This window comes from Musa acuminata, chromosome BXJ3-8 (genome assembly GCF_036884655.1).
Source record: "Musa acuminata AAA Group cultivar baxijiao chromosome BXJ3-8, Cavendish_Baxijiao_AAA, whole genome shotgun sequence".
NCBI lineage: Eukaryota > Viridiplantae > Streptophyta > Magnoliopsida > Zingiberales > Musaceae > Musa > Musa acuminata.
This window is the reverse complement of record NC_088356.1, coordinates 38,526,614-38,553,030: the sequence shown is the minus strand read 5'-3', so window position 1 is coordinate 38,553,030 and position 26,417 is coordinate 38,526,614. Positions and strand designations below refer to the sequence as shown.

Here is a 26,417-nt window from a genome sequence, read left to right as displayed (position 1 = left end):
TTTTCAATTTTTCCAGCATCATGGCCAACAGTAAATGTGTCATTAACATGTAAATGAAGTCATCATCTAAAAATTTCTTCGTAAACATACAATGATCAGACATGTATGGTTCCAGGATGGGTGACCCCATGGGAAGTCCTCGTGTTGCACTCCTTTTTGCGCCCCGAGCGGCCAAAACCTCTCCCGTCGACCTCCGAGGCGATGGTTTTGGGCCTCGGAATTCGCCGTGACCGCTACGCAGTCAGTCTCGTGGGGCTCGGAGAGAGCTTTCCGGAATGGGGCCGCAATAGCGATTCCGAGTTCGTTCGAGAAAGTCCCGATGGTTTCGGCGCGCGCTTGCCGTGTCCGGTACGCGGTCGGCCTCGTGGGCATCGGAGAGATCCGACGATGGCGATTCCGAGATCGTTCGAGAGGTTTCGGGGCGCGCAATGGGCTCCGGTCGTCGATATGCGCCGTCCGCGACGTGCACAAAGGCGAGGGACGACGCACACAAAACGAGTGTGATCATACCAGCACTAAAGCACCGGATCCCATCAGAACTCCGAAGTTAAGCGTGCTTGGGCGAGAGTAGTACTAGGATGGGTGACCCCCTGGGAAGTCCTCGTGTTGCACTCCTTTTTGCGCCCCGAGCGGCCAAAAGACTTACTTAAAACTCTCCTTTAAGCTTTTCAATTTTTCCAGCATCATGGCCAACAGTAAATGTGTCATTAACATGTAAATGAAGTCATCATCTAAAAATTTCTTCGTAAACATACAATGATCAGACATGTATGGTTCCAGGATGGGTGACCCCATGGGAAGTCCTCGTGTTGCACTCCTTTTTGCGCCCCGAGCGGCCAAAACCTCTCCCGTCGACCTCCGAGGCGATGGTTTTGGGCCTCGGAATTCGCCGTGACCGCTACGCAGTCAGTCTCGTGGGGCTCGGAGAGAGCTTTCCGGAATGGGGCCGCAATAGCGATTCCGAGTTCGTTCGAGAAAGTCCCGATGGTTTCGGCGCGCGCTTGCCGTGTCCGGTACGCGGTCGGCCTCGTGGGCATCGGAGAGATCCGACGATGGCGATTCCGAGATCGTTCGAGAGGTTTCGGGGCGCGCAATGGGCTCCGGTCGTCGATATGCGCCGTCCGCGACGTGCACAAAGGCGAGGGACGACGCACACAAAACGAGTGCGATCATACCAGCACTAAAGCACCGGATCCCATCAGAACTCCGAAGTTAAGCGTGCTTGGGCGAGAGTAGTACTAGGATGGGTGACCCCCTGGGAAGTCCTCGTGTTGCACTCCTTTTTGCGCCCCGAGCGGCCAAAAGACTTACTTAAAACTCTCCTTTAAGCTTTTCAATTTTTCCAGCATCATGGCCAATAGTAAATGTGTCATTAACATGTAAATGAAGTCATCATCTAAAAATTTCTTCGTAAACATACAATGATCAGACATGTATGGTTCCAGGATGGGTGACCCCATGGGAAGTCCTCGTGTTGCACTCCTTTTTGCGCCCCGAGTGGCCAAAACCTCTCCCGTCGACCTCCGAGGCGATGGTTTTGGGCCTCGGAATTCGCCGTGACCGCTACGCAGTCAGTCTCGTGGGGCTCGGAGAGAGCTTTCCGGAATGGGGCCGCAATAGCGATTCCGAGTTCGTTCGAGAAAGTCCCGATGGTTTCGGCGCGCGCTTGCCGTGTCCGGTACGCGGTCGGCCTCGTGGGCATCGGAGAGATCCGACGATGGCGATTCCGAGATCGTTCGAGAGGTTTCGGGGCGCGCAATGGGCTCCGGTCGTCGATATGCGCCGTCCGCGACGTGCACAAAGGCGAGGGACGACGCACACAAAACGAGTGCGATCATACCAGCACTAAAGCACCGGATCCCATCAGAACTCCGAAGTTAAGCGTGCTTGGGCGAGAGTAGTACTAGGATGGGTGACCCCCTGGGAAGTCCTCGTGTTGCACTCCTTTTTGCGCCCCGAGCGGCCAAAAGACTTACTTAAAACTCTCCTTTAAGCTTTTCAATTTTTCCAGCATCATGGCCAACAGTAAATGTGTCATTAACATGTAAATGAAGTCATCATCTAAAAATTTCTTCGTAAACATACAATGATCAGACATGTATGGTTCCAGGATGGGTGACCCCATGGGAAGTCCTCGTGTTGCACTCCTTTTTGCGCCCCGAGCGGCCAAAACCTCTCCCGTCGACCTCCGAGGCGATGGTTTTGGGCCTCGGAATTCGCCGTGACCGCTACGCAGTCAGTCTCGTGGGGCTCGGAGAGAGCTTTCCGGAATGGGGCCGCAATAGCGATTCCGAGTTCGTTCGAGAAAGTCCCGATGGTTTCGGCGCGCGCTTGCCGTGTCCGGTACGCGGTCGGCCTCGTGGGCATCGGAGAGATCCGACGATGGCGATTCCGAGATCGTTCGAGAGGTTTCGGGGCGCGCAATGGGCTCCGGTCGTCGATATGCGCCGTCCGCGACGTGCACAAAGGCGAGGGACGACGCACACAAAACGAGTGCGATCATACCAGCACTAAAGCACCGGATCCCATCAGAACTCCGAAGTTAAGCGTGCTTGGGCGAGAGTAGTACTAGGATGGGTGACCCCCTGGGAAGTCCTCGTGTTGCACTCCTTTTTGCGCCCCGAGCGGCCAAAAGACTTACTTAAAACTCTCCTTTAAGCTTTTCAATTTTTCCAGCATCATGGCCAACAGTAAATGTGTCATTAACATGTAAATGAAGTCATCATCTAAAAATTTCTTCGTAAACATACAATGATCAGACATGTATGGTTCCAGGATGGGTGACCCCATGGGAAGTCCTCGTGTTGCACTCCTTTTTGCGCCCCGAGCGGCCAAAACCTCTCCCGTCGACCTCCGAGGCGATGGTTTTGGGCCTCGGAATTCGCCGTGACCGCTACGCAGTCAGTCTCGTGGGGCTCGGAGAGAGCTTTCCGGAATGGGGCCGCAATAGCGATTCCGAGTTCGTTCGAGAAAGTCCCGATGGTTTCGGCGCGCGCTTGCCGTGTCCGGTACGCGGTCGGCCTCGTGGGCATCGGAGAGATCCGACGATGGCGATTCCGAGATCGTTCGAGAGGTTTCGGGGCGCGCAATGGGCTCCGGTCGTCGATATGCGCCGTCCGCGACGTGCACAAAGGCGAGGGACGACGCACACAAAACGAGTGCGATCATACCAGCACTAAAGCACCGGATCCCATCAGAACTCCGAAGTTAAGCGTGCTTGGGCGAGAGTAGTACTAGGATGGGTGACCCCCTGGGAAGTCCTCGTGTTGCACTCCTTTTTGCGCCCCGAGCGGCCAAAAGACTTACTTAAAACTCTCCTTTAAGCTTTTCAATTTTTCCAGCATCATGGCCAACAGTAAATGTGTCATTAACATGTAAATGAAGTCATCATCTAAAAATTTCTTCGTAAACATACAATGATCAGACATGTATGGTTCCAGGATGGGTGACCCCATGGGAAGTCCTCGTGTTGCACTCCTTTTTGCGCCCCGAGCGGCCAAAACCTCTCCCGTCGACCTCCGAGGCGATGGTTTTGGGCCTCGGAATTCGCCGTGACCGCTACGCAGTCAGTCTCGTGGGGCTCGGAGAGAGCTTTCCGGAATGGGGCCGCAATAGCGATTCCGAGTTCGTTCGAGAAAGTCCCGATGGTTTCGGCGCGCGCTTGCCGTGTCCGGTACGCGGTCTGCCTCGTGGGCATCGGAGAGATCCGACGATGGCGATTCCGAGATCGTTCGAGAGGTTTCGGGGCGCGCAATGGGCTCCGGTCGTCGATATGCGCCGTCCGCGACGTGCACAAAGGCGAGGGACGACGCACACAAAACGAGTGCGATCATACCAGCACTAAAGCACCGGATCCCATCAGAACTCCGAAGTTAAGCGTGCTTGGGCGAGAGTAGTACTAGGATGGGTGACCCCCTGGGAAGTCCTCGTGTTGCACTCCTTTTTGCGCCCCGAGCGGCCAAAAGACTTACTTAAAACTCTCCTTTAAGCTTTTCAATTTTTCCAGCATCATGGCCAACAGTAAATGTGTCATTAACATGTAAATGAAGTCATCATCTAAAAATTTCTTCGTAAACATACAATGATCAGACATGTATGGTTCCAGGATGGGTGACCCCATGGGAAGTCCTCGTGTTGCACTCCTTTTTGCGCCCCGAGCGGCCAAAACCTCTCCCGTCGACCTCCGAGGCGATGGTTTTGGGCCTCGGAATTCGCCGTGACCGCTACGCAGTCAGTCTCGTGGGGCTCGGAGAGAGCTTTCCGGAATGGGGCCGCAATAGCGATTCCGAGTTCGTTCGAGAAAGTCCCGATGGTTTCGGCGCGCGCTTGCCGTGTCCGGTACGCGGTCGGCCTCGTGGGCATCGGCGAGATCCGACGATGGCGATTCCGAGATCGTTCGAGAGGTTTCGGGGCGCGCAATGGGCTCCGGTCGTCGATATGCGCCGTCCGCGACGTGCACAAAGGCGAGGGACGACGCACACAAAACGAGTGCGATCATACCAGCACTAAAGCACCGGATCCCATCAGAACTCCGAAGTTAAGCGTGCTTGGGCGAGAGTAGTACTAGGATGGGTGACCCCCTGGGAAGTCCTCGTGTTGCACTCCTTTTTGCGCCCCGAGCGGCCAAAAGACTTACTTAAAACTCTCCTTTAAGCTTTTCAATTTTTCCAGCATCATGGCCAACAGTAAATGTGTCATTAACATGTAAATGAAGTCATCATCTAAAAATTTCTTCGTAAACATACAATGATCAGACATGTATGGTTCCAGGATGGGTGACCCCATGGGAAGTCCTCGTGTTGCACTCCTTTTTGCGCCCCGAGCGGCCAAAACCTCTCCCGTCGACCTCCGAGGCGATGGTTTTGGGCCTCGGAATTCGCCGTGACCGCTACGCAGTCAGTCTCGTGGGGCTCGGAGAGAGCTTTCCGGAATGGGGCCGCAATAGCGATTCCGAGTTCGTTCGAGAAAGTCCCGATGGTTTCGGCGCGCGCTTGCCGTGTCCGGTACGCGGTCTGCCTCGTGGGCATCGGAGAGATCCGACGATGGCGATTCCGAGATCGTTCGAGAGGTTTCGGGGCGCGCAATGGGCTCCGGTCGTCGATATGCGCCGTCCGCGACGTGCACAAAGGCGAGGGACGACGCACACAAAACGAGTGCGATCATACCAGCACTAAAGCACCGGATCCCATCAGAACTCCGAAGTTAAGCGTGCTTGGGCGAGAGTAGTACTAGGATGGGTGACCCCCTGGGAAGTCCTCGTGTTGCACTCCTTTTTGCGCCCCGAGCGGCCAAAAGACTTACTTAAAACTCTCCTTTAAGCTTTTCAATTTTTCCAGCATCATGGCCAACAGTAAATGTGTCATTAACATGTAAATGAAGTCATCATCTAAAAATTTCTTCGTAAACATACAATGATCAGACATGTATGGTTCCAGGATGGGTGACCCCATGGGAAGTCCTCGTGTTGCACTCCTTTTTGCGCCCCGAGCGGCCAAAACCTCTCCCGTCGACCTCCGAGGCGATGGTTTTGGGCCTCGGAATTCGCCGTGACCGCTACGCAGTCAGTCTCGTGGGGCTCGGAGAGAGCTTTCCGGAATGGGGCCGCAATAGCGATTCCGAGTTCGTTCGAGAAAGTCCCGATGGTTTCGGCGCGCGCTTGCCGTGTCCGGTACGCGGTCGGCCTCGTGGGCATCGGCGAGATCCGACGATGGCGATTCCGAGATCGTTCGAGAGGTTTCGGGGCGCGCAATGGGCTCCGGTCGTCGATATGCGCCGTCCGCGACGTGCACAAAGGCGAGGGACGACGCACACAAAACGAGTGCGATCATACCAGCACTAAAGCACCGGATCCCATCAGAACTCCGAAGTTAAGCGTGCTTGGGCGAGAGTAGTACTAGGATGGGTGACCCCCTGGGAAGTCCTCGTGTTGCACTCCTTTTTGCGCCCCGAGCGGCCAAAAGACTTACTTAAAACTCTCCTTTAAGCTTTTCAATTTTTCCAGCATCATGGCCAACAGTAAATGTGTCATTAACATGTAAATGAAGTCATCATCTAAAAATTTCTTCGTAAACATACAATGATCAGACATGTATGGTTCCAGGATGGGTGACCCCATGGGAAGTCCTCGTGTTGCACTCCTTTTTGCGCCCCGAGCGGCCAAAACCTCTCCCGTCGACCTCCGAGGCGATGGTTTTGGGCCTCGGAATTCGCCGTGACCGCTACGCAGTCAGTATCGTGGGGCTCGGAGAGAGCTTTCCGGAATGGGGCCGCAATAGCGATTCCGAGTTCGTTCGAGAAAGTCCCGATGGTTTCGGCGCGCGCTTGCCGTGTCCGGTACGCGGTCGGCCTCGTGGGCATCGGAGAGATCCGACGATGGCGATTCCGAGATCGTTCGAGAGGTTTCGGGGCGCGCAATGGGCTCCGGTCGTCGATATGCGCCGTCCGCGACGTGCACAAAGGCGAGGGACGACGCACACAAAACGAGTGCGATCATACCAGCACTAAAGCACCGGATCCCATCAGAACTCCGAAGTTAAGCGTGCTTGGGCGAGAGTAGTACTAGGATGGGTGACCCCCTGGGAAGTCCTCGTGTTGCACTCCTTTTTGCGCCCCGAGCGGCCAAAAGACTTACTTAAAACTCTCCTTTAAGCTTTTCAATTTTTCCAGCATCATGGCCAACAGTAAATGTGTCATTAACATGTAAATGAAGTCATCATCTAAAAATTTCTTCGTAAACATACAATGATCAGACATGTATGGTTCCAGGATGGGTGACCCCATGGGAAGTCCTCGTGTTGCACTCCTTTTTGCGCCCCGAGCGGCCAAAACCTCTCCCGTCGACCTCCGAGGCGATGGTTTTGGGCCTCGGAATTCGCCGTGACCGCTACGCAGTCAGTCTCGTGGGGCTCGGAGAGAGCTTTCCGGAATGGGGCCGCAATAGCGATTCCGAGTTCGTTCGAGAAAGTCCCGATGGTTTCGGCGCGCGCTTGCCGTGTCCGGTACGCGGTCGGCCTCGTGGGCATCGGAGAGATCCGACGATGGCGATTCCGAGATCGTTCGAGAGGTTTCGGGGCGCGCAATGGGCTCCGGTCGTCGATATGCGCCGTCCGCGACGTGCACAAAGGCGAGGGACGACGCACACAAAACGAGTGCGATCATACCAGCACTAAAGCACCGGATCCCATCAGAACTCCGAAGTTAAGCGTGCTTGGGCGAGAGTAGTACTAGGATGGGTGACCCCCTGGGAAGTCCTCGTGTTGCACTCCTTTTTGCGCCCCGAGCGGCCAAAAGACTTACTTAAAACTCTCCTTTAAGCTTTTCAATTTTTCCAGCATCATGGCCAACAGTAAATGTGTCATTAACATGTAAATGAAGTCATCATCTAAAAATTTCTTCGTAAACATACAATGATCAGACATGTATGGTTCCAGGATGGGTGACCCCATGGGAAGTCCTCGTGTTGCACTCCTTTTTGCGCCCCGAGCGGCCAAAACCTCTCCCGTCGACCTCCGAGGCGATGGTTTTGGGCCTCGGAATTCGCCGTGACCGCTACGCAGTCAGTCTCGTGGGGCTCGGAGAGAGCTTTCCGGAATGGGGCCGCAATAGCGATTCCGAGTTCGTTCGAGAAAGTCCCGATGGTTTCGGCGCGCGCTTGCCGTGTCCGGTACGCGGTCGGCCTCGTGGGCATCGGAGAGATCCGACGATGGCGATTCCGAGATCGTTCGAGAGGTTTCGGGGCGCGCAATGGGCTCCGGTCGTCGATATGCGCCGTCCGCGACGTGCACAAAGGCGAGGGACGACGCACACAAAACGAGTGCGATCATACCAGCACTAAAGCACCGGATCCCATCAGAACTCCGAAGTTAAGCGTGCTTGGGCGAGAGTAGTACTAGGATGGGTGACCCCCTGGGAAGTCCTCGTGTTGCACTCCTTTTTGCGCCCCGAGCGGCCAAAAGACTTACTTAAAACTCTCCTTTAAGCTTTTCAATTTTTCCAGCATCATGGCCAACAGTAAATGTGTCATTAACATGTAAATGAAGTCATCATCTAAAAATTTCTTCGTAAACATACAATGATCAGACATGTATGGTTCCAGGATGGGTGACCCCATGGGAAGTCCTCGTGTTGCACTCCTTTTTGCGCCCCGAGCGGCCAAAACCTCTCCCGTCGACCTCCGAGGCGATGGTTTTGGGCCTCGGAATTCGCCGTGACCGCTACGCAGTCAGTCTCGTGGGGCTCGGAGAGAGCTTTCCGGAATGGGGCCGCAATAGCGATTCCGAGTTCGTTCGAGAAAGTCCCGATGGTTTCGGCGCGCGCTTGCCGTGTCCGGTACGCGGTCGGCCTCGTGGGCATCGGAGAGATCCGACGATGGCGATTCCGAGATCGTTCGAGAGGTTTCGGGGCGCGCAATGGGCTCCGGTCGTCGATATGCGCCGTCCGCGACGTGCACAAAAGCGAGGGACGACGCACACAAAACGAGTGCGATCATACCAGCACTAAAGCACCGGATCCCATCAGAACTCCGAAGTTAAGCGTGCTTGGGCGAGAGTAGTACTAGGATGGGTGACCCCCTGGGAAGTCCTCGTGTTGCACTCCTTTTTGCGCCCCGAGCGGCCAAAAGACTTACTTAAAACTCTCCTTTAAGCTTTTCAATTTTTCCAGCATCATGGCCAACAGTAAATGTGTCATTAACATGTAAATGAAGTCATCATCTAAAAATTTCTTCGTAAACATACAATGATCAGACATGTATGGTTCCAGGATGGGTGACCCCATGGGAAGTCCTCGTGTTGCACTCCTTTTTGCGCCCCGAGCGGCCAAAACCTCTCCCGTCGACCTCCGAGGCGATGGTTTTGGGCCTCGGAATTCGCCGTGACCGCTACGCAGTCAGTCTCGTGGGGCTCGGAGAGAGCTTTCCGGAATGGGGCCGCAATAGCGATTCCGAGTTCGTTCGAGAAAGTCCCGATGGTTTCGGCGCGCGCTTGCCGTGTCCGGTACGCGGTCGGCCTCGTGGGCATCGGCGAGATCCGACGATGGCGATTCCGAGATCGTTCGAGAGGTTTCGGGGCGCGCAATGGGCTCCGGTCGTCGATATGCGCCGTCCGCGACGTGCACAAAGGCGAGGGACGACGCACACAAAACGAGTGCGATCATACCAGCACTAAAGCACCGGATCCCATCAGAACTCCGAAGTTAAGCGTGCTTGGGCGAGAGTAGTACTAGGATGGGTGACCCCCTGGGAAGTCCTCGTGTTGCACTCCTTTTTGCGCCCCGAGCGGCCAAAAGACTTACTTAAAACTCTCCTTTAAGCTTTTCAATTTTTCCAGCATCATGGCCAACAGTAAATGTGTCATTAACATGTAAATGAAGTCATCATCTAAAAATTTCTTCGTAAACATACAATGATCAGACATGTATGGTTCCAGGATGGGTGACCCCATGGGAAGTCCTCGTGTTGCACTCCTTTTTGCGCCCCGAGCGGCCAAAACCTCTCCCGTCGACCTCCGAGGCGATGGTTTTGGGCCTCGGAATTCGCCGTGACCGCTACGCAGTCAGTCTCGTGGGGCTCGGAGAGAGCTTTCCGGAATGGGGCCGCAATAGCGATTCCGAGTTCGTTCGAGAAAGTCCCGATGGTTTCGGCGCGCGCTTGCCGTGTCCGGTACGCGGTCGGCCTCGTGGGCATCGGCGAGATCCGACGATGGCGATTCCGAGATCGTTCGAGAGGTTTCGGGGCGCGCAATGGGCTCCGGTCGTCGATATGCGCCGTCCGCGACGTGCACAAAGGCGAGGGACGACGCACACAAAACGAGTGCGATCATACCAGCACTAAAGCACCGGATCCCATCAGAACTCCGAAGTTAAGCGTGCTTGGGCGAGAGTAGTACTAGGATGGGTGACCCCCTGGGAAGTCCTCGTGTTGCACTCCTTTTTGCGCCCCGAGCGGCCAAAAGACTTACTTAAAACTCTCCTTTAAGCTTTTCAATTTTTCCAGCATCATGGCCAACAGTAAATGTGTCATTAACATGTAAATGAAGTCATCATCTAAAAATTTCTTCGTAAACATACAATGATCAGACATGTATGGTTCCAGGATGGGTGACCCCATGGGAAGTCCTCGTGTTGCACTCCTTTTTGCGCCCCGAGCGGCCAAAACCTCTCCCGTCGACCTCCGAGGCGATGGTTTTGGGCCTCGGAATTCGCCGTGACCGCTACGCAGTCAGTCTCGTGGGGCTCGGAGAGAGCTTTCCGGAATGGGGCCGCAATAGCGATTCCGAGTTCGTTCGAGAAAGTCCCGATGGTTTCGGCGCGCGCTTGCCGTGTCCGGTACGCGGTCGGCCTCGTGGGCATCGGAGAGATCCGACGATGGCGATTCCGAGATCGTTCGAGAGGTTTCGGGGCGCGCAATGGGCTCCGGTCGTCGATATGCGCCGTCCGCGACGTGCACAAAGGCGAGGGACGACGCACACAAAACGAGTGCGATCATACCAGCACTAAAGCACCGGATCCCATCAGAACTCCGAAGTTAAGCGTGCTTGGGCGAGAGTAGTACTAGGATGGGTGACCCCCTGGGAAGTCCTCGTGTTGCACTCCTTTTTGCGCCCCGAGCGGCCAAAAGACTTACTTAAAACTCTCCTTTAAGCTTTTCAATTTTTCCAGCATCATGGCCAACAGTAAATGTGTCATTAACATGTAAATGAAGTCATCATCTAAAAATTTCTTCGTAAACATACAATGATCAGACATGTATGGTTCCAGGATGGGTGACCCCATGGGAAGTCCTCGTGTTGCACTCCTTTTTGCGCCCCGAGCGGCCAAAACCTCTCCCGTCGACCTCCGAGGCGATGGTTTTGGGCCTCGGAATTCGCCGTGACCGCTACGCAGTCAGTCTCGTGGGGCTCGGAGAGAGCTTTCCGGAATGGGGCCGCAATAGCGATTCCGAGTTCGTTCGAGAAAGTCCCGATGGTTTCGGCGCGCGCTTGCCATGTCCGGTACGCGGTCGGCCTCGTGGGCATCGGCGAGATCCGACGATGGCGATTCCGAGATCGTTCGAGAGGTTTCGGGGCGCGCAATGGGCTCCGGTCGTCGATATGCGCCGTCCGCGACGTGCACAAAGGCGAGGGACGACGCACACAAAACGAGTGCGATCATACCAGCACTAAAGCACCGGATCCCAACAGAACTCCGAAGTTAAGCGTGCTTGGGCGAGAGTAGTACTAGGATGGGTGACCCCCTGGGAAGTCCTCGTGTTGCACTCCTTTTTGCGCCCCGAGCGGCCAAAAGACTTACTTAAAACTCTCCTTTAAGCTTTTCAATTTTTCCAGCATCATGGCCAACAGTAAATGTGTCATTAACATGTAAATGAAGTCATCATCTAAAAATTTCTTCGTAAACATACAATGATCAGACATGTATGGTTCCAGGATGGGTGACCCCATGGGAAGTCCTCGTGTTGCACTCCTTTTTGCGCCCCGAGCGGCCAAAACCTCTCCCGTCGACCTCCGAGGCGATGGTTTTGGGCCTCGGAATTCGCCGTGACCGCTACGCAGTCAGTCTCGTGGGGCTCGGAGAGAGCTTTCCGGAATGGGGCCGCAATAGCGATTCCGAGTTCGTTCGAGAAAGTCCCGATGGTTTCGGCGCGCGCTTGCCGTGTCCGGTACGCGGTCGGCCTCGTGGGCATCGGAGAGATCCGACGATGGCGATTCCGAGATCGTTCGAGAGGTTTCGGGGCGCGCAATGGGCTCCGGTCGTCGATATGCGCCGTCCGCGACGTGCACAAAGGCGAGGGACGACGCACACAAAACGAGTGCGATCATACCAGCACTAAAGCACCGGATCCCATCAGAACTCCGAAGTTAAGCGTGCTTGGGCGAGAGTAGTACTAGGATGGGTGACCCCCTGGGAAGTCCTCGTGTTGCACTCCTTTTTGCGCCCCGAGCGGCCAAAAGACTTACTTAAAACTCTCCTTTAAGCTTTTCAATTTTTCCAGCATCATGGCCAACAGTAAATGTGTCATTAACATGTAAATGAAGTCATCATCTAAAAATTTCTTCGTAAACATACAATGATCAGACATGTATGGTTCCAGGATGGGTGACCCCATGGGAAGTCCTCGTGTTGCACTCCTTTTTGCGCCCCGAGCGGCCAAAACCTCTCCCGTCGACCTCCGAGGCGATGGTTTTGGGCCTCGGAATTCGCCGTGACCGCTACGCAGTCAGTCTCGTGGGGCTCGGAGAGAGCTTTCCGGAATGGGGCCGCAATAGCGATTCCGAGTTCGTTCGAGAAAGTCCCGATGGTTTCGGCGCGCGCTTGCCGTGTCCGGTACGCGGTCGGCCTCGTGGGCATCGGCGAGATCCGACGATGGCGATTCCGAGATCGTTCGAGAGGTTTCGGGGCGCGCAATGGGCTCCGGTCGTCGATATGCGCCGTCCGCGACGTGCACAAAGGCGAGGGACGACGCACACAAAACGAGTGCGATCATACCAGCACTAAAGCACCGGATCCCATCAGAACTCCGAAGTTAAGCGTGCTTGGGCGAGAGTAGTACTAGGATGGGTGACCCCCTGGGAAGTCCTCGTGTTGCACTCCTTTTTGCGCCCCGAGCGGCCAAAAGACTTACTTAAAACTCTCCTTTAAGCTTTTCAATTTTTCCAGCATCATGGCCAACAGTAAATGTGTCATTAACATGTAAATGAAGTCATCATCTAAAAATTTCTTCGTAAACATACAATGATCAGACATGTATGGTTCCAGGATGGGTGACCCCATGGGAAGTCCTCGTGTTGCACTCCTTTTTGCGCCCCGAGCGGCCAAAACCTCTCCCGTCGACCTCCGAGGCGATGGTTTTGGGCCTCGGAATTCGCCGTGACCGCTACGCAGTCAGTCTCGTGGGGCTCGGAGAGAGCTTTCCGGAATGGGGCCGCAATAGCGATTCCGAGTTCGTTCGAGAAAGTCCCGATGGTTTCGGCGCGCGCTTGCCGTGTCCGGTACGCGGTCGGCCTCGTGGGCATCGGCGAGATCCGACGATGGCGATTCCGAGATCGTTCGAGAGGTTTCGGGGCGCGCAATGGGCTCCGGTCGTCGATATGCGCCGTCCGCGACGTGCACAAAGGCGAGGGACGACGCACACAAAACGAGTGCGATCATACCAGCACTAAAGCACCGGATCCCATCAGAACTCCGAAGTTAAGCGTGCTTGGGCGAGAGTAGTACTAGGATGGGTGACCCCCTGGGAAGTCCTCGTGTTGCACTCCTTTTTGCGCCCCGAGCGGCCAAAAGACTTACTTAAAACTCTCCTTTAAGCTTTTCAATTTTTCCAGCATCATGGCCAACAGTAAATGTGTCATTAACATGTAAATGAAGTCATCATCTAAAAATTTCTTCGTAAACATACAATGATCAGACATGTATGGTTCCAGGATGGGTGACCCCATGGGAAGTCCTCGTGTTGCACTCCTTTTTGCGCCCCGAGCGGCCAAAACCTCTCCCGTCGACCTCCGAGGCGATGGTTTTGGGCCTCGGAATTCGCCGTGACCGCTACGCAGTCAGTCTCGTGGGGCTCGGAGAGAGCTTTCCGGAATGGGGCCGCAATAGCGATTCCGAGTTCGTTCGAGAAAGTCCCGATGGTTTCGGCGCGCGCTTGCCGTGTCCGGTACGCGGTCGGCCTCGTGGGCATCGGAGAGATCCGACGATGGCGATTCCGAGATCGTTCGAGAGGTTTCGGGGCGCGCAATGGGCTCCGGTCGTCGATATGCGCCGTCCGCGACGTGCACAAAGGCGAGGGACGACGCACACAAAACGAGTGCGATCATACCAGCACTAAAGCACCGGATCCCATCAGAACTCCGAAGTTAAGCGTGCTTGGGCGAGAGTAGTACTAGGATGGGTGACCCCCTGGGAAGTCCTCGTGTTGCACTCCTTTTTGCGCCCCGAGCGGCCAAAAGACTTACTTAAAACTCTCCTTTAAGCTTTTCAATTTTTCCAGCATCATGGCCAACAGTAAATGTGTCATTAACATGTAAATGAAGTCATCATCTAAAAATTTCTTCGTAAACATACAATGATCAGACATGTATGGTTCCAGGATGGGTGACCCCATGGGAAGTCCTCGTGTTGCACTCCTTTTTGCGCCCCGAGCGGCCAAAACCTCTCCCGTCGACCTCCGAGGCGATGGTTTTGGGCCTCGGAATTCGCCGTGACCGCTACGCAGTCAGTCTCGTGGGGCTCGGAGAGAGCTTTCCGGAATGGGGCCGCAATAGCGATTCCGAGTTCGTTCGAGAAAGTCCCGATGGTTTCGGCGCGCGCTTGCCGTGTCCGGTACGCGGTCGGCCTCGTGGGCATCGGAGAGATCCGACGATGGCGATTCCGAGATCGTTCGAGAGGTTTCGGGGCGCGCAATGGGCTCCGGTCGTCGATATGCGCCGTCCGCGACGTGCACAAAGGCGAGGGACGACGCACACAAAACGAGTGCGATCATACCAGCACTAAAGCACCGGATCCCATCAGAACTCCGAAGTTAAGCGTGCTTGGGCGAGAGTAGTACTAGGATGGGTGACCCCCTGGGAAGTCCTCGTGTTGCACTCCTTTTTGCGCCCCGAGCGGCCAAAAGACTTACTTAAAACTCTCCTTTAAGCTTTTCAATTTTTCCAGCATCATGGCCAACAGTAAATGTGTCATTAACATGTAAATGAAGTCATCATCTAAAAATTTCTTCGTAAACATACAATGATCAGACATGTATGGTTCCAGGATGGGTGACCCCATGGGAAGTCCTCGTGTTGCACTCCTTTTTGCGCCCCGAGCGGCCAAAACCTCTCCCGTCGACCTCCGAGGCGATGGTTTTGGGCCTCGGAATTCGCCGTGACCGCTACGCAGTCAGTCTCGTGGGGCTCGGAGAGAGCTTTCCGGAATGGGGCCGCAATAGCGATTCCGAGTTCGTTCGAGAAAGTCCCGATGGTTTCGGCGCGCGCTTGCCATGTCCGGTACGCGGTCGGCCTCGTGGGCATCGGAGAGATCCGACGATGGCGATTCCGAGATCGTTCGAGAGGTTTCGGGGCGCGCAATGGGCTCCGGTCGTCGATATGCGCCGTCCGCGACGTGCACAAAGGCGAGGGACGACGCACACAAAACGAGTGCGATCATACCAGCACTAAAGCACCGGATCCCAACAGAACTCCGAAGTTAAGCGTGCTTGGGCGAGAGTAGTACTAGGATGGGTGACCCCCTGGGAAGTCCTCGTGTTGCACTCCTTTTTGCGCCCCGAGCGGCCAAAAGACTTACTTAAAACTCTCCTTTAAGCTTTTCAATTTTTCCAGCATCATGGCCAACAGTAAATGTGTCATTAACATGTAAATGAAGTCATCATCTAAAAATTTCTTCGTAAACATACAATGATCAGACATGTATGGTTCCAGGATGGGTGACCCCATGGGAAGTCCTCGTGTTGCACTCCTTTTTGCGCCCCGAGCGGCCAAAACCTCTCCCGTCGACCTCCGAGGCGATGGTTTTGGGCCTCGGAATTCGCCGTGACCGCTACGCAGTCAGTCTCGTGGGGCTCGGAGAGAGCTTTCCGGAATGGGGCCGCAATAGCGATTCCGAGTTCGTTCGAGAAAGTCCCGATGGTTTCGGCGCGCGCTTGCCGTGTCCGGTACGCGGTCGGCCTCGTGGGCATCGGAGAGATCCGACGATGGCGATTCCGAGATCGTTCGAGAGGTTTCGGGGCGCGCAATGGGCTCCGGTCGTCGATATGCGCCGTCCGCGACGTGCACAAAGGCGAGGGACGACGCACACAAAACGAGTGCGATCATACCAGCACTAAAGCACCGGATCCCATCAGAACTCCGAAGTTAAGCGTGCTTGGGCGAGAGTAGTACTAGGATGGGTGACCCCCTGGGAAGTCCTCGTGTTGCACTCCTTTTTGCGCCCCGAGCGGCCAAAAGACTTACTTAAAACTCTCCTTTAAGCTTTTCAATTTTTCCAGCATCATGGCCAACAGTAAATGTGTCATTAACATGTAAATGAAGTCATCATCTAAAAATTTCTTCGTAAACATACAATGATCAGACATGTATGGTTCCAGGATGGGTGACCCCATGGGAAGTCCTCGTGTTGCACTCCTTTTTGCGCCCCGAGCGGCCAAAACCTCTCCCGTCGACCTCCGAGGCGATGGTTTTGGGCCTCGGAATTCGCCGTGACCGCTACGCAGTCAGTCTCGTGGGGCTCGGAGAGAGCTTTCCGGAATGGGGCCGCAATAGCGATTCCGAGTTCGTTCGAGAAAGTCCCGATGGTTTCGGCGCGCGCTTGCCGTGTCCGGTACGCGGTCGGCCTCGTGGGCATCGGAGAGATCCGACGATGGCGATTCCGAGATCGTTCGAGAGGTTTCGGGGCGCGCAATGGGCTCCGGTCGTCGATATGCGCCGTCCGCGACGTGCACAAAGGCGAGGGACGACGCACACAAAACGAGTGCGATCATACCAGCACTAAAGCACCGGATCCCATCAGAACTCCGAAGTTAAGCGTTCTTGGGCGAGAGTAGTACTAGGATGGGTGACCCCCTGGGAAGTCCTCGTGTTGCACTCCTTTTTGCGCCCCGAGCGGCCAAAAGACTTACTTAAAACTCTCCTTTAAGCTTTTCAATTTTTCCAGCATCATGGCCAACAGTAAATGTGTCATTAACATGTAAATGAAGTCATCATCTAAAAATTTCTTCGTAAACATACAATGATCAGACATGTATGGTTCCAGGATGGGTGACCCCATGGGAAGTCCTCGTGTTGCACTCCTTTTTGCGCCCCGAGCGGCCAAAACCTCTCCCGTCGACCTCCGAGGCGATGGTTTTGGGCCTCGGAATTCGCCGTGACCGCTACGCAGTCAGTCTCGTGGGGCTCGGAGAGAGCTTTCCGGAATGGGGCCGCAATAGCGATTCCGAGTTCGTTCGAGAAAGTCCCGATGGTTTCGGCGCGCGCTTGCCGTGTCCGGTACGCGGTCGGCCTCGTGGGCATCGGAGAGATCCGACGATGGCGATTCCGAGATCGTTCGAGAGGTTTCGGGGCGCGCAATGGGCTCCGGTCGTCGATATGCGCCGTCCGCGACGTGCACAAAGGCGAGGGACGAGGCACACAAAACGAGTGCGATCATACCAGCACCAAAGCACCGGATCCCATCAGAACTCCGAAGTTAAGCGTGCTTGGGCGAGAGTAGTACTAGGATGGGTGACCCCTTGGGAAGTCCTCGTGTTGCACTCCTTTTTGCGCCCCGAGCGGCCAAAAGACTTACTTAAAACTCTCCTTTAAGCTTTTCAATTTTTCCAGCATCATGGCCAACAGTAAATGTGTCATTAACATGTAAATGAAGTCATCATCTAAAAATTTCTTCGTAAACATACAATGATCAGACATGTATGGTTCCAGGATGGGTGACCCCATGGGAAGTCCTCGTGTTGCACTCCTTTTTGCGCCCCGAGCGGCCAAAACCTCTCCCGTCGACCTCCGAGGCGATGGTTTTGGGCCTCGGAATTCGCCGTGACCGCTACGCAGTCAGTCTCGTGGGGCTCGGAGAGAGCTTTCCGGAATGGGGCCGCAATAGCGATTCCGAGTTCGTTCGAGAAAGTCCCGATGGTTTCGGCGCGCGCTTGCCGTGTCCGGTACGCGGTCGGCCTCGTGGGCATCGGAGAGATCCGACGATGGCGATTCCGAGATCGTTCGAGAGGTTTCGGGGCGCGCAATGGGCTCCGGTCGTCGATATGCGCCGTCCGCGACGTGCACAAAGGCGAGGGACGACGCACACAAAACGAGTGCGATCATACCAGCACTAAAGCACCGGATCCCATCAGAACTCCGAAGTTAAGCGTGCTTGGGCGAGAGTAGTACTAGGATGGGTGACCCCCTGGGAAGTCCTCGTGTTGCACTCCTTTTTGCGCCCCGAGCGGCCAAAAGACTTACTTAAAACTCTCCTTTAAGCTTTTCAATTTTTCCAGCATCATGGCCAACAGTAAATGTGTCATTAACATGTAAATGAAGTCATCATCTAAAAATTTCTTCGTAAACATACAATGATCAGACATGTATGGTTCCAGGATGGGTGACCCCATGGGAAGTCCTCGTGTTGCACTCCTTTTTGCGCCCCGAGCGGCCAAAACCTCTCCCGTCGACCTCCGAGGCGATGGTTTTGGGCCTCGGAATTCGCCGTGACCGCTACGCAGTCAGTCTCGTGGGGCTCGGAGAGAGCTTTCCGGAATGGGGCCGCAATAGCGATTCCGAGTTCGTTCGAGAAAGTCCCGATGGTTTCGGCGCGCGCTTGCCGTGTCCGGTACGCGGTCGGCCTCGTGGGCATCGGAGAGATCCGACGATGGCGATTCCGAGATCGTTCGAGAGGTTTCGGGGCGCGCAATGGGCTCCGGTCGTCGATATGCGCCGTCCGCGACGTGCACAAAGGCGAGGGACGACGCACACAAAACGAGTGCGATCATACCAGCACCAAAGCACCGGATCCCATCAGAACTCCGAAGTTAAGCGTGCTTGGGCGAGAGTAGTACTAGGATGGGTGACCCCTTGGGAAGTCCTCGTGTTGCACTCCTTTTTGCGCCCCGAGCGGCCAAAAGACTTACTTAAAACTCTCCTTTAAGCTTTTCAATTTTTCCAGCATCATGGCCAACAGTAAATGTGTCATTAACATGTAAATGAAGTCATCATCTAAAAATTTCTTCGTAAACATACAATGATCAGACATGTATGGTTCCAGGATGGGTGACCCCATGGGAAGTCCTCGTGTTGCACTCCTTTTTGCGCCCCGAGCGGCCAAAACCTCTCCCGTCGACCTCCGAGGCGATGGTTTTGGGCCTCGGAATTCGCCGTGACCGCTACGCAGTCAGTCTCGTGGGGCTCGGAGAGAGCTTTCCGGAATGGGGCCGCAATAGCGATTCCGAGTTCGTTCGAGAAAGTCCCGATGGTTTCGGCGCGCGCTTGCCGTGTCCGGTACGCGGTCGGCCTCGTGGGCATCGGAGAGATCCGACGATGGCGATTCCGAGATCGTTCGAGAGGTTTTGGGGCGCGCAATGGGCTCCGGTCGTCGATATGCGCCGTCCGCGACGTGCACAAAGGCGAGGGACGACGCACACAAAACGAGTGCGATCATACCAGCACTAAAGCACCGGATCCCATCAGAACTCCGAAGTTAAGCGTGCTTGGGCGAGAGTAGTACTAGGATGGGTGACCCCCTGGGAAGTCCTCGTGTTGCACTCCTTTTTGCGCCCCGAGCGGCCAAAAGACTTACTTAAAACTCTCCTTTAAGCTTTTCAATTTTTCCAGCATCATGGCCAACAGTAAATGTGTCATTAACATGTAAATGAAGTCATCATCTAAAAATTTCTTCGTAAACATACAATGATCAGACATGTATGGTTCCAGGATGGGTGACCCCATGGGAAGTCCTCGTGTTGCACTCCTTTTTGCGCCCCGAGCGGCCAAAACCTCTCCCGTCGACCTCCGAGGCGATGGTTTTGGGCCTCGGAATTCGCCGTGACCGCTACGCAGTCAGTCTCGTGGGGCTCGGAGAGAGCTTTCCGGAATGGGGCCGCAATAGCGATTCCGAGTTCGTTCGAGAAAGTCCCGATGGTTTCGGCGCGCGCTTGCCGTGTCCGGTACGCGGTCGGCCTCGTGGGCATCGGAGAGATCCGACGATGGCGATTCCGAGATCGTTCGAGAGGTTTCGGGGCGCGCAATGGGCTCCGGTCGTCGATATGCGCCGTCCGCGACGTGCACAAAGGCGAGGGACGACGCACACAAAACGAGTGCGATCATACCAGCACTAAAGCACCGGATCCCATCAGAACTCCGAAGTTAAGCGTGCTTGGGCGAGAGTAGTACTAGGATGGGTGACCCCCTGGGAAGTCCTCGTGTTGCACTCCTTTTTGCGCCCCGAGCGGCCAAAAGACTTACTTAAAACTCTCCTTTAAGCTTTTCAATTTTTCCAGCATCATGGCCAACAGTAAATGTGTCATTAACATGTAAATGAAGTCATCATCTAAAAATTTCTTCGTAAACATACAATGATCAGACATGTATGGTTCCAGGATGGGTGACCCCATGGGAAGTCCTCGTGTTGCACTCCTTTTTGCGCCCCGAGCGGCCAAAACCTCTCCCGTCGACCTCCGAGGCGATGGTTTTGGGCCTCGGAATTCGCCGTGACCGCTACGCAGTCAGTCTCGTGGGGCTCGGAGAGAGCTTTCCGGAATGGGGCCGCAATAGCGATTCCGAGTTCGTTCGAGAAAGTCCCGATGGTTTCGGCGCGCGCTTGCCGTGTCCGGTACGCGGTCGGCCTCGTGGGCATCGGAGAGATCCGACGATGGCGATTCCGAGATCGTTCGAGAGGTTTCGGGGCGCGCAATGGGCTCCGGTCGTCGATATGCGCCGTCCGCGACGTGCACAAAGGCGAGGGACGACGCACACAAAACGAGTGCGATCATACCAGCACTAAAGCACCGGATCCCATCAGAACTCCGAAGTTAAGCGTGCTTGGGCGAGAGTAGTACTAGGATGGGTGACCCCCTGGGAAGTCCTCGTGTTGCACTCCTTTTTGCGCCCCGAGCGGCCAAAAGACTTACTTAAAACTCTCCTTTAAGCTTTTCAATTTTTCCAGCATCATGGCCAACAGTAAATGTGTCATTAACATGTAAATGAAGTCATCATCTAAAAATTTCTTCGTAAACATACAATGATCAGACATGTATGGTTCCAGGATGGGTGACCCCATGGGAAGTCCTCGTGTTGCACTCCTTTTTGCGCCCCGAGCGGCCAAAACCTCTCCCGTCGACCTCCGAGGCGATGGTTTTGGGCCTCGGAATTCGCCGTGACCGCTACGCAGTCAGTCTCGTGGGGCTCGGAGAGAGCTTTCCGGAATGGGGCCGCAATAGCGATTCCGAGTTCGTTCGAGAAAGTCCCGATGGTTTCGGCGCGCGCTTGCCGTGTCCGGTACGCGGTCGGCCTCGTGGGCATCGGAGAGATCCGACGATGGCGATTCCGAGATCGTTCGAGAGGTTTCGGGGCGCGCAATGGGCTCCGGTCGTCGATATGCGCCGTCCGCGACGTGCACAAAGGCGAGGGACGACGCACACAAAACGAGTGCGATCATACCAGCACCAAAGCACCGGATCCCATCAGAACTCTGAAGTTAAGCGTGCTTGGGCGAGAGTAGTACTAGGATGGGTGACCCCTTGGGAAGTCCTCGTGTTGCACTCCTTTTTGCGCCCCGAGCGGCCAAAAGACTTACTTAAAACTCTCCTTTAAGCTTTTCAATTTTTCCAGCATCATGGCCAACAGTAAATGTGTCATTAACATGTAAATGAAGTCATCATCTAAAAATTTCTTCGTAAACATACAATGATCAGACATGTATGGTTCCAGGATGGGTGACCCCATGGGAAGTCCTCGTGTTGCACTCCTTTTTGCGCCCCGAGCGGCCAAAACCTCTCCCGTCGACCTCCGAGGCGATGGTTTTGGGCCTCGGAATTCGCCGTGACCGCTACGCAGTCAGTCTCGTGGGGCTCGGAGAGAGCTTTCCGGAATGGGGCCGCAATAGCGATTCCGAGTTCGTTCGAGAAAGTCCCGATGGTTTCGGCGCGCGCTTGCCGTGTCCGGTACGCGGTCGGCCTCGTGGGCATCGGAGAGATCCGACGATGGCGATTCCGAGATCGTTCGAGAGGTTTCGGGGCGCGCAATGGGCTCCGGTCGTCGATATGCGCCGTCCGCGACGCGCACAAAGGCGAGGGACGACGCACACAAAACGAGTGCGATCATACCAGCACTAAAGCACCGGATCCCATCAGAACTCCGAAGTTAAGCGCGCTTGGGCGAGAGTAGTACTAGGATGGGTGACCCCCTAGGAAGTCCTCGTGTTGCACTCCTTTTTGCGCCCCGAGCGGCCAAAAGACTTACTTAAAACTCTCCTTTAAGCTTTTCAATTTTTCCAGCATCATGGCCAACAGTAAATGTGTCATTAACATGTAAATGAAGTCATCATCTAAAAATTTGTTCGTAAACATACAATGATCAGACATGTATGGTTCCAGGATGGGTGACCCCATGGGAAGTCCTCGTGTTGCACTCCTTTTTGCGCCCCGAGCGGCCAAAACCTCTCCCGTCGACCTCCGAGGCGATGGTTTTGGGCCTCGGAATTCGCCGTGACCGCTACGCAGTCAGTCTCGTGGGGCTCGGAGAGAGCTTTCCGGAATGGGGCCGCAATAGCGATTCCGAGTTCGTTCGAGAAAGTCCCGATGGTTTCGGCGCGCGCTTGCCGTGTCCGATACGCGGTCGGCCTCGTGGGCATCGGCGAGATCCGACGATGGCGATTCCGAGATCGTTCGAGAGGTTTCGGGGCGCGCAATGGGCTCCGGTCGTCGATATGCGCCGTCCGCGACGTGCACAAAGGCGAGGGACGACGCACACAAAACGAGTGCGATCATACCAGCTCTAAAGCACCGGATCCCATCAGAACTCCGAAGTTAAGCGTGCTTGGGAGAGAGTAGTACTAGGATGGGTGACCCCCTGGGAAGTCCTCGTGTTGCACTCCTTTTTGCGCCCAGAGCGGCCAAAAGACTTACTTAAAACTCTCCTTTAAGCTTTTCAATTTTTCCAGCATCATGGCCAACAGTAAATGTGTCATTAACATGTAAATGAAGTCATCATCTAAAAATTTCTTCGTAAACATAAATGATCAGACATGTATGGTTCCAGGATGGGTGACCCCATGGGAAGTCCTCGTGTTGCACTCCTTTTTGCGCCCCGAGCGGCCAAAACCTCTCCCGTCGACCTCCGAGGCGATGGTTTTGGGCCTCGGAATTCGCCGTGACCGCTACGCAGTCAGTCTCGTGGGGCTCGGAGAGAGCTTTCCGGAATGGGGCCGCAATAGCGATTCCGAGTTCGTTCGAGAAAGTCCCGATGGTTTCGGCGCGCGCTTGCCGTGTCCGGTACGCGGTCGGCCTCGTGGGCATCGGCGAGATACGACGATGGCGATTCCGAGATCGTTCGAGAGGTTTCGGGGCGCGCAATGGGCTCCGGTCGTCGATATGCGCCGTCCGCGACGTGCACAAAGGCGAGGGACGACGCACACAAAACGAGTGCGATCATACCAGCACTAAAGCACCGGATCCCATCAGAACTCCGAAGTTAAGCGTGCTTGGGCGAGAGTAGTACTAGGATGGGTGACCCCCTGGGAAGTCCTCGTGTTGCACTCCTTTTTGCGCCCCGAGCGGCCAAAAGACTTACTTAAAACTCTCCTTTAAGCTTTTCAATTTTTCCAGCATCATGGCCAACAGTAAATGTGTCATTAACATGTAAATGAAGTCATCATCTAAAAATTTCTTCGTAAACATACAATGATCAGACATGTATGGTTCCAGGATGGGTGACCCCATGGGAAGTCCTCGTGTTGCACTCCTTTTTGCGCCCCGAGCGGCCAAAACCTCTCCCGTCGACCTCCGAGGCGATGGTTTTGGGCCTCGGAATTCGCCGTGACCGCTACGCAGTCAGTCTCGTGGGGCTCGGAGAGAGCTTTCCGGAATGGGGCCGCAATAGCGATTCCGAGTTCGTTCGAGAAAGTCCCGATGGTTTCGGCGCGCGCTTGCCGTGTCCGGTACGCGGTCGGCCTCGTGGGCATCGGCGAGATACGACGATGGCGATTCCGAGATCGTTCGAGAGGTTTCGGGGCGCGCAATGGGCTCCGGTCGTCGATATGCGCCGTCCGCGACGTGCACAAAGGCGAGGGACGACGCACACAAAACGAGTGCGATCATACCAGCACTAAAGCACCGGATCCCATCAGAACTCCGAAGTTAAGCGTGCTTGGGCGAGAGTAGTACTAGGATGGGTGACCCCCTGGGAAGTCCTCGTGTTGCACTCCTTTTTGCGCCCCGAGCGGCCAAAAGACTTACTTAAAACTCTCCTTTAAGCTTTTCAATTTTTCCAGCATCATGGCCAACAGTAAATGTGTCATTAACATGTAAATGAAGTCATCATCTAAAAATTTCTTCGTAAACATACAATGATCAGACATGTATGGTTCCAGGATGGGTGACCCCATGGGAAGTCCTCGTGTTGCACTCCTTTTTGCGCCCCGAGCGGCCAAAACCTCTCCCGTCGACCTCCGAGGCGATGGTTTTGGGCCTCGGAATTCGCCGTGACCGCTACGCAGTCAGTCTCGTGGGGCTCGGAGAGAGCTTTCCGGAATGGGGCCGCAATAGCGATTCCGAGTTCGTTCGAGAAAGTCCCGATGGTTTCGGCGCGCGCTTGCCGTGTCCGGTACGCGGTCGGCCTCGTGGGCATCGGAGAGATCCGACGATGGCGATTCCGAGATCGTTCGAGAGGTTTCGGGGCGCGCAATGGGCTCCGGTCGTCGATATGCGCCGTCCGCGACGTGCACAAAGGCGAGGGACGACGCACACAAAACGAGTGCGATCATACCAGCACTAAAGCACCGGATCCCATCAGAACTCCGAAGTTAAGCGTGCTTGGGCGAGAGTAGTACTAGGATGGGTGACCCCCTGGGAAGTCCTCGTGTTGCACTCCTTTTTGCGCCCCGAGCGGCCAAAAGACTTACTTAAAACTCTCCTTTAAGCTTTTCAATTTTTCCAGCATCATGGCCAACAGTAAATGTGTCATTAACATGTAAATGAAGTCATCATCTAAAAATTTCTTCGTAAACATACAATGATCAGACATGTATGGTTCCAGGATGGGTGACCCCATGGGAAGTCCTCGTGTTGCACTCCTTTTTGCGCCCCGAGCGGCCAAAACCTCTCCCGTCGACCTCCGAGGCGATGGTTTTGGGCCTCGGAATTCGCCGTGACCGCTACGCAGTCAGTCTCGTGGGGCTCGGAGAGAGCTTTCCGGAATGGGGCCGCAATAGCGATTCCGAGTTCGTTCGAGAAAGTCCCGATGGTTTCGGCGCGCGCTTGCCGTGTCCGGTACGCGGTCGGCCTCGTGGGCATCGGAGAGATCCGACGATGGCGATTCCGAGATCGTTCGAGAGGTTTCGGGGCGCGCAATGGGCTCCGGTCGTCGATATGCGCCGTCCGCGACGTGCACAAAGGCGAGGGACGACGCACACAAAACGAGTGCGATCATACCAGCACTAAAGCACCGGATCCCATCAGAACTCCGAAGTTAAGCGTGCTTGGGCGAGAGTAGTACTAGGATGGGTGACCCCCTGGGAAGTCCTCGTGTTGCACTCCTTTTTGCGCCCCGAGCGGCCAAAAGACTTACTTAAAACTCTCCTTTAAGCTTTTCAATTTTTCCAGCATCATGGCCAACAGTAAATGTGTCATTAACATGTAAATGAAGTCATCATCTAAAAATTTCTTCGTAAACATACAATGATCAGACATGTATGGTTCCAGGATGGGTGACCCCATGGGAAGTCCTCGTGTTGCACTCCTTTTTGCGCCCCGAGCGGCCAAAACCTCTCCCGTCGACCTCCGAGGCGATGGTTTTGGGCCTCGGAATTCGCCGTGACCGCTACGCAGTCAGTCTCGTGGGGCTCGGAGAGAGCTTTCCGGAATGGGGCCGCAATAGCGATTCCGAGTTCGTTCGAGAAAGTCCCGATGGTTTCGGCGCGCGCTTGTAGTGTCCGGTACGCGGTCGGCCTCGTGGGCATCGGAGAGATCCGACGATGGCGATTCCGAGATCGTTCGAGAGGTTTCGGGGCGCGCAATGGGCTCCGGTCGTCGATATGCGCCGTCCGCGACGTGCACAAAGGCGAGGGACGACGCACACAAAACGAGTGCGATCATACCAGCACTAAAGCACCGGATCCCATCAGAACTCCGAAGTTAAGCGTGCTTGGGCGAGAGTAGTACTTGGATGGGTGACCCCCTGGGAAGTCCTCGTGTTGCACTCCTTTTTGCGCCCCGAGCGGCCAAAAGACTTACTTAAAACTCTCCTTTAAGCTTTTCAATTTTTCCAGCATCATGGCCAACAGTAAATGTGTCATTAACATGTAAATGAAGTCATCATCTAAAAATTTCTTCGTAAACATACAATGATCAGACATGTATGGTTCCAGGATGGGTGACCCCATGGGAAGTCCTCGTGTTGCACTCCTTTTTGCGCCCCGAGCGGCCAAAACCTCTCCCGTCGACCTCCGAGGCGATGGTTTTGGGCCTCGGAATTCGCCGTGACCGCTACGCAGTCAGTCTCGTGGGGCTCGGAGAGAGCTTTCCGGAATGGGGCCGCAATAGCGATTCCGAGTTCGTTCGAGAAAGTCCCGATGGTTTCGGCGCGCGCTTGCCGTGTCCGGTACGCGGTCGGCCTCGTGGGCATCGGAGAGATCCGACGATGGCGATTCCGAGATCGTTCGAGAGGTTTCGGGGCGCGCAATGGGCTCCGGTCGTCGATATGCGCCGTCCGCGACGTGCACAAAGGCGAGGGACG

The 26,417-nt window shown here is 55.0% G+C and overlaps 39 non-coding genes across 39 annotated transcripts; all 39 read left to right on the top strand.

The window, feature by feature from the left end:
- The first annotated feature begins 496 nt into the window (after nucleotides 1-496).
- Nucleotides 497-615, top strand: LOC135648079 (5S ribosomal RNA). Its single transcript, XR_010500770.1, has one exon. It is a non-coding gene; the product is annotated as a 5S ribosomal RNA (ribosomal RNA).
- Nucleotides 616-1,161: 546 nt separating this feature from the next.
- On the top strand, nucleotides 1,162-1,280 carry LOC135647872 (5S ribosomal RNA). Its single transcript, XR_010500568.1, has one exon. It is a non-coding gene; the product is annotated as a 5S ribosomal RNA (ribosomal RNA).
- A 546-nt stretch (nucleotides 1,281-1,826) lies between these two features.
- On the top strand, nucleotides 1,827-1,945 carry LOC135647871 (5S ribosomal RNA). The gene has a single exon (XR_010500567.1). It is a non-coding gene; the product is annotated as a 5S ribosomal RNA (ribosomal RNA).
- A 546-nt stretch (nucleotides 1,946-2,491) lies between these two features.
- Nucleotides 2,492-2,610, top strand: LOC135647870 (5S ribosomal RNA). The gene has a single exon (XR_010500566.1). It is a non-coding gene; the product is annotated as a 5S ribosomal RNA (ribosomal RNA).
- Nucleotides 2,611-3,156: 546 nt separating this feature from the next.
- Nucleotides 3,157-3,275, top strand: LOC135647869 (5S ribosomal RNA). Its single transcript, XR_010500565.1, has one exon. It is a non-coding gene; the product is annotated as a 5S ribosomal RNA (ribosomal RNA).
- Nucleotides 3,276-3,821: 546 nt separating this feature from the next.
- LOC135647868 (5S ribosomal RNA) lies at nucleotides 3,822-3,940 on the top strand. Its single transcript, XR_010500564.1, has one exon. It is a non-coding gene; the product is annotated as a 5S ribosomal RNA (ribosomal RNA).
- Nucleotides 3,941-4,486: 546 nt separating this feature from the next.
- On the top strand, nucleotides 4,487-4,605 carry LOC135647867 (5S ribosomal RNA). Its single transcript, XR_010500563.1, has one exon. It is a non-coding gene; the product is annotated as a 5S ribosomal RNA (ribosomal RNA).
- Nucleotides 4,606-5,151: 546 nt separating this feature from the next.
- Nucleotides 5,152-5,270, top strand: LOC135647866 (5S ribosomal RNA). Its single transcript, XR_010500562.1, has one exon. It is a non-coding gene; the product is annotated as a 5S ribosomal RNA (ribosomal RNA).
- Nucleotides 5,271-5,816: 546 nt separating this feature from the next.
- On the top strand, nucleotides 5,817-5,935 carry LOC135647865 (5S ribosomal RNA). The gene has a single exon (XR_010500561.1). It is a non-coding gene; the product is annotated as a 5S ribosomal RNA (ribosomal RNA).
- A 546-nt stretch (nucleotides 5,936-6,481) lies between these two features.
- LOC135647863 (5S ribosomal RNA) lies at nucleotides 6,482-6,600 on the top strand. The gene has a single exon (XR_010500559.1). It is a non-coding gene; the product is annotated as a 5S ribosomal RNA (ribosomal RNA).
- A 546-nt stretch (nucleotides 6,601-7,146) lies between these two features.
- Nucleotides 7,147-7,265, top strand: LOC135647862 (5S ribosomal RNA). Its single transcript, XR_010500558.1, has one exon. It is a non-coding gene; the product is annotated as a 5S ribosomal RNA (ribosomal RNA).
- Nucleotides 7,266-7,811: 546 nt separating this feature from the next.
- Nucleotides 7,812-7,930, top strand: LOC135647861 (5S ribosomal RNA). Its single transcript, XR_010500557.1, has one exon. It is a non-coding gene; the product is annotated as a 5S ribosomal RNA (ribosomal RNA).
- Nucleotides 7,931-8,476: 546 nt separating this feature from the next.
- Nucleotides 8,477-8,595, top strand: LOC135647860 (5S ribosomal RNA). Its single transcript, XR_010500556.1, has one exon. It is a non-coding gene; the product is annotated as a 5S ribosomal RNA (ribosomal RNA).
- A 546-nt stretch (nucleotides 8,596-9,141) lies between these two features.
- LOC135647859 (5S ribosomal RNA) lies at nucleotides 9,142-9,260 on the top strand. The gene has a single exon (XR_010500555.1). It is a non-coding gene; the product is annotated as a 5S ribosomal RNA (ribosomal RNA).
- Nucleotides 9,261-9,806: 546 nt separating this feature from the next.
- On the top strand, nucleotides 9,807-9,925 carry LOC135647858 (5S ribosomal RNA). Its single transcript, XR_010500554.1, has one exon. It is a non-coding gene; the product is annotated as a 5S ribosomal RNA (ribosomal RNA).
- A 546-nt stretch (nucleotides 9,926-10,471) lies between these two features.
- Nucleotides 10,472-10,590, top strand: LOC135647857 (5S ribosomal RNA). The gene has a single exon (XR_010500553.1). It is a non-coding gene; the product is annotated as a 5S ribosomal RNA (ribosomal RNA).
- A 546-nt stretch (nucleotides 10,591-11,136) lies between these two features.
- On the top strand, nucleotides 11,137-11,255 carry LOC135646420 (5S ribosomal RNA). The gene has a single exon (XR_010499172.1). It is a non-coding gene; the product is annotated as a 5S ribosomal RNA (ribosomal RNA).
- A 546-nt stretch (nucleotides 11,256-11,801) lies between these two features.
- On the top strand, nucleotides 11,802-11,920 carry LOC135647856 (5S ribosomal RNA). The gene has a single exon (XR_010500552.1). It is a non-coding gene; the product is annotated as a 5S ribosomal RNA (ribosomal RNA).
- A 546-nt stretch (nucleotides 11,921-12,466) lies between these two features.
- On the top strand, nucleotides 12,467-12,585 carry LOC135647855 (5S ribosomal RNA). Its single transcript, XR_010500551.1, has one exon. It is a non-coding gene; the product is annotated as a 5S ribosomal RNA (ribosomal RNA).
- A 546-nt stretch (nucleotides 12,586-13,131) lies between these two features.
- Nucleotides 13,132-13,250, top strand: LOC135647853 (5S ribosomal RNA). The gene has a single exon (XR_010500550.1). It is a non-coding gene; the product is annotated as a 5S ribosomal RNA (ribosomal RNA).
- Nucleotides 13,251-13,796: 546 nt separating this feature from the next.
- LOC135647851 (5S ribosomal RNA) lies at nucleotides 13,797-13,915 on the top strand. The gene has a single exon (XR_010500548.1). It is a non-coding gene; the product is annotated as a 5S ribosomal RNA (ribosomal RNA).
- Nucleotides 13,916-14,461: 546 nt separating this feature from the next.
- LOC135647850 (5S ribosomal RNA) lies at nucleotides 14,462-14,580 on the top strand. Its single transcript, XR_010500547.1, has one exon. It is a non-coding gene; the product is annotated as a 5S ribosomal RNA (ribosomal RNA).
- A 546-nt stretch (nucleotides 14,581-15,126) lies between these two features.
- On the top strand, nucleotides 15,127-15,245 carry LOC135646419 (5S ribosomal RNA). Its single transcript, XR_010499171.1, has one exon. It is a non-coding gene; the product is annotated as a 5S ribosomal RNA (ribosomal RNA).
- Nucleotides 15,246-15,791: 546 nt separating this feature from the next.
- Nucleotides 15,792-15,910, top strand: LOC135647849 (5S ribosomal RNA). Its single transcript, XR_010500546.1, has one exon. It is a non-coding gene; the product is annotated as a 5S ribosomal RNA (ribosomal RNA).
- Nucleotides 15,911-16,456: 546 nt separating this feature from the next.
- On the top strand, nucleotides 16,457-16,575 carry LOC135646475 (5S ribosomal RNA). Its single transcript, XR_010499224.1, has one exon. It is a non-coding gene; the product is annotated as a 5S ribosomal RNA (ribosomal RNA).
- Nucleotides 16,576-17,121: 546 nt separating this feature from the next.
- On the top strand, nucleotides 17,122-17,240 carry LOC135646283 (5S ribosomal RNA). The gene has a single exon (XR_010499040.1). It is a non-coding gene; the product is annotated as a 5S ribosomal RNA (ribosomal RNA).
- Nucleotides 17,241-17,786: 546 nt separating this feature from the next.
- On the top strand, nucleotides 17,787-17,905 carry LOC135647848 (5S ribosomal RNA). The gene has a single exon (XR_010500545.1). It is a non-coding gene; the product is annotated as a 5S ribosomal RNA (ribosomal RNA).
- Nucleotides 17,906-18,451: 546 nt separating this feature from the next.
- On the top strand, nucleotides 18,452-18,570 carry LOC135646281 (5S ribosomal RNA). Its single transcript, XR_010499039.1, has one exon. It is a non-coding gene; the product is annotated as a 5S ribosomal RNA (ribosomal RNA).
- A 546-nt stretch (nucleotides 18,571-19,116) lies between these two features.
- On the top strand, nucleotides 19,117-19,235 carry LOC135647847 (5S ribosomal RNA). Its single transcript, XR_010500544.1, has one exon. It is a non-coding gene; the product is annotated as a 5S ribosomal RNA (ribosomal RNA).
- A 546-nt stretch (nucleotides 19,236-19,781) lies between these two features.
- On the top strand, nucleotides 19,782-19,900 carry LOC135647846 (5S ribosomal RNA). Its single transcript, XR_010500543.1, has one exon. It is a non-coding gene; the product is annotated as a 5S ribosomal RNA (ribosomal RNA).
- A 546-nt stretch (nucleotides 19,901-20,446) lies between these two features.
- Nucleotides 20,447-20,565, top strand: LOC135647845 (5S ribosomal RNA). The gene has a single exon (XR_010500542.1). It is a non-coding gene; the product is annotated as a 5S ribosomal RNA (ribosomal RNA).
- A 546-nt stretch (nucleotides 20,566-21,111) lies between these two features.
- LOC135647059 (5S ribosomal RNA) lies at nucleotides 21,112-21,230 on the top strand. The gene has a single exon (XR_010499804.1). It is a non-coding gene; the product is annotated as a 5S ribosomal RNA (ribosomal RNA).
- Nucleotides 21,231-21,776: 546 nt separating this feature from the next.
- Nucleotides 21,777-21,895, top strand: LOC135647114 (5S ribosomal RNA). Its single transcript, XR_010499857.1, has one exon. It is a non-coding gene; the product is annotated as a 5S ribosomal RNA (ribosomal RNA).
- A 546-nt stretch (nucleotides 21,896-22,441) lies between these two features.
- Nucleotides 22,442-22,560, top strand: LOC135647360 (5S ribosomal RNA). The gene has a single exon (XR_010500099.1). It is a non-coding gene; the product is annotated as a 5S ribosomal RNA (ribosomal RNA).
- Nucleotides 22,561-23,105: 545 nt separating this feature from the next.
- Nucleotides 23,106-23,224, top strand: LOC135647844 (5S ribosomal RNA). The gene has a single exon (XR_010500541.1). It is a non-coding gene; the product is annotated as a 5S ribosomal RNA (ribosomal RNA).
- Nucleotides 23,225-23,770: 546 nt separating this feature from the next.
- Nucleotides 23,771-23,889, top strand: LOC135647843 (5S ribosomal RNA). Its single transcript, XR_010500540.1, has one exon. It is a non-coding gene; the product is annotated as a 5S ribosomal RNA (ribosomal RNA).
- Nucleotides 23,890-24,435: 546 nt separating this feature from the next.
- LOC135647842 (5S ribosomal RNA) lies at nucleotides 24,436-24,554 on the top strand. Its single transcript, XR_010500539.1, has one exon. It is a non-coding gene; the product is annotated as a 5S ribosomal RNA (ribosomal RNA).
- Nucleotides 24,555-25,100: 546 nt separating this feature from the next.
- On the top strand, nucleotides 25,101-25,219 carry LOC135647840 (5S ribosomal RNA). Its single transcript, XR_010500537.1, has one exon. It is a non-coding gene; the product is annotated as a 5S ribosomal RNA (ribosomal RNA).
- Nucleotides 25,220-25,765: 546 nt separating this feature from the next.
- LOC135648034 (5S ribosomal RNA) lies at nucleotides 25,766-25,884 on the top strand. The gene has a single exon (XR_010500728.1). It is a non-coding gene; the product is annotated as a 5S ribosomal RNA (ribosomal RNA).
- The last annotated feature ends 533 nt before the right edge of the window (nucleotides 25,885-26,417 follow it).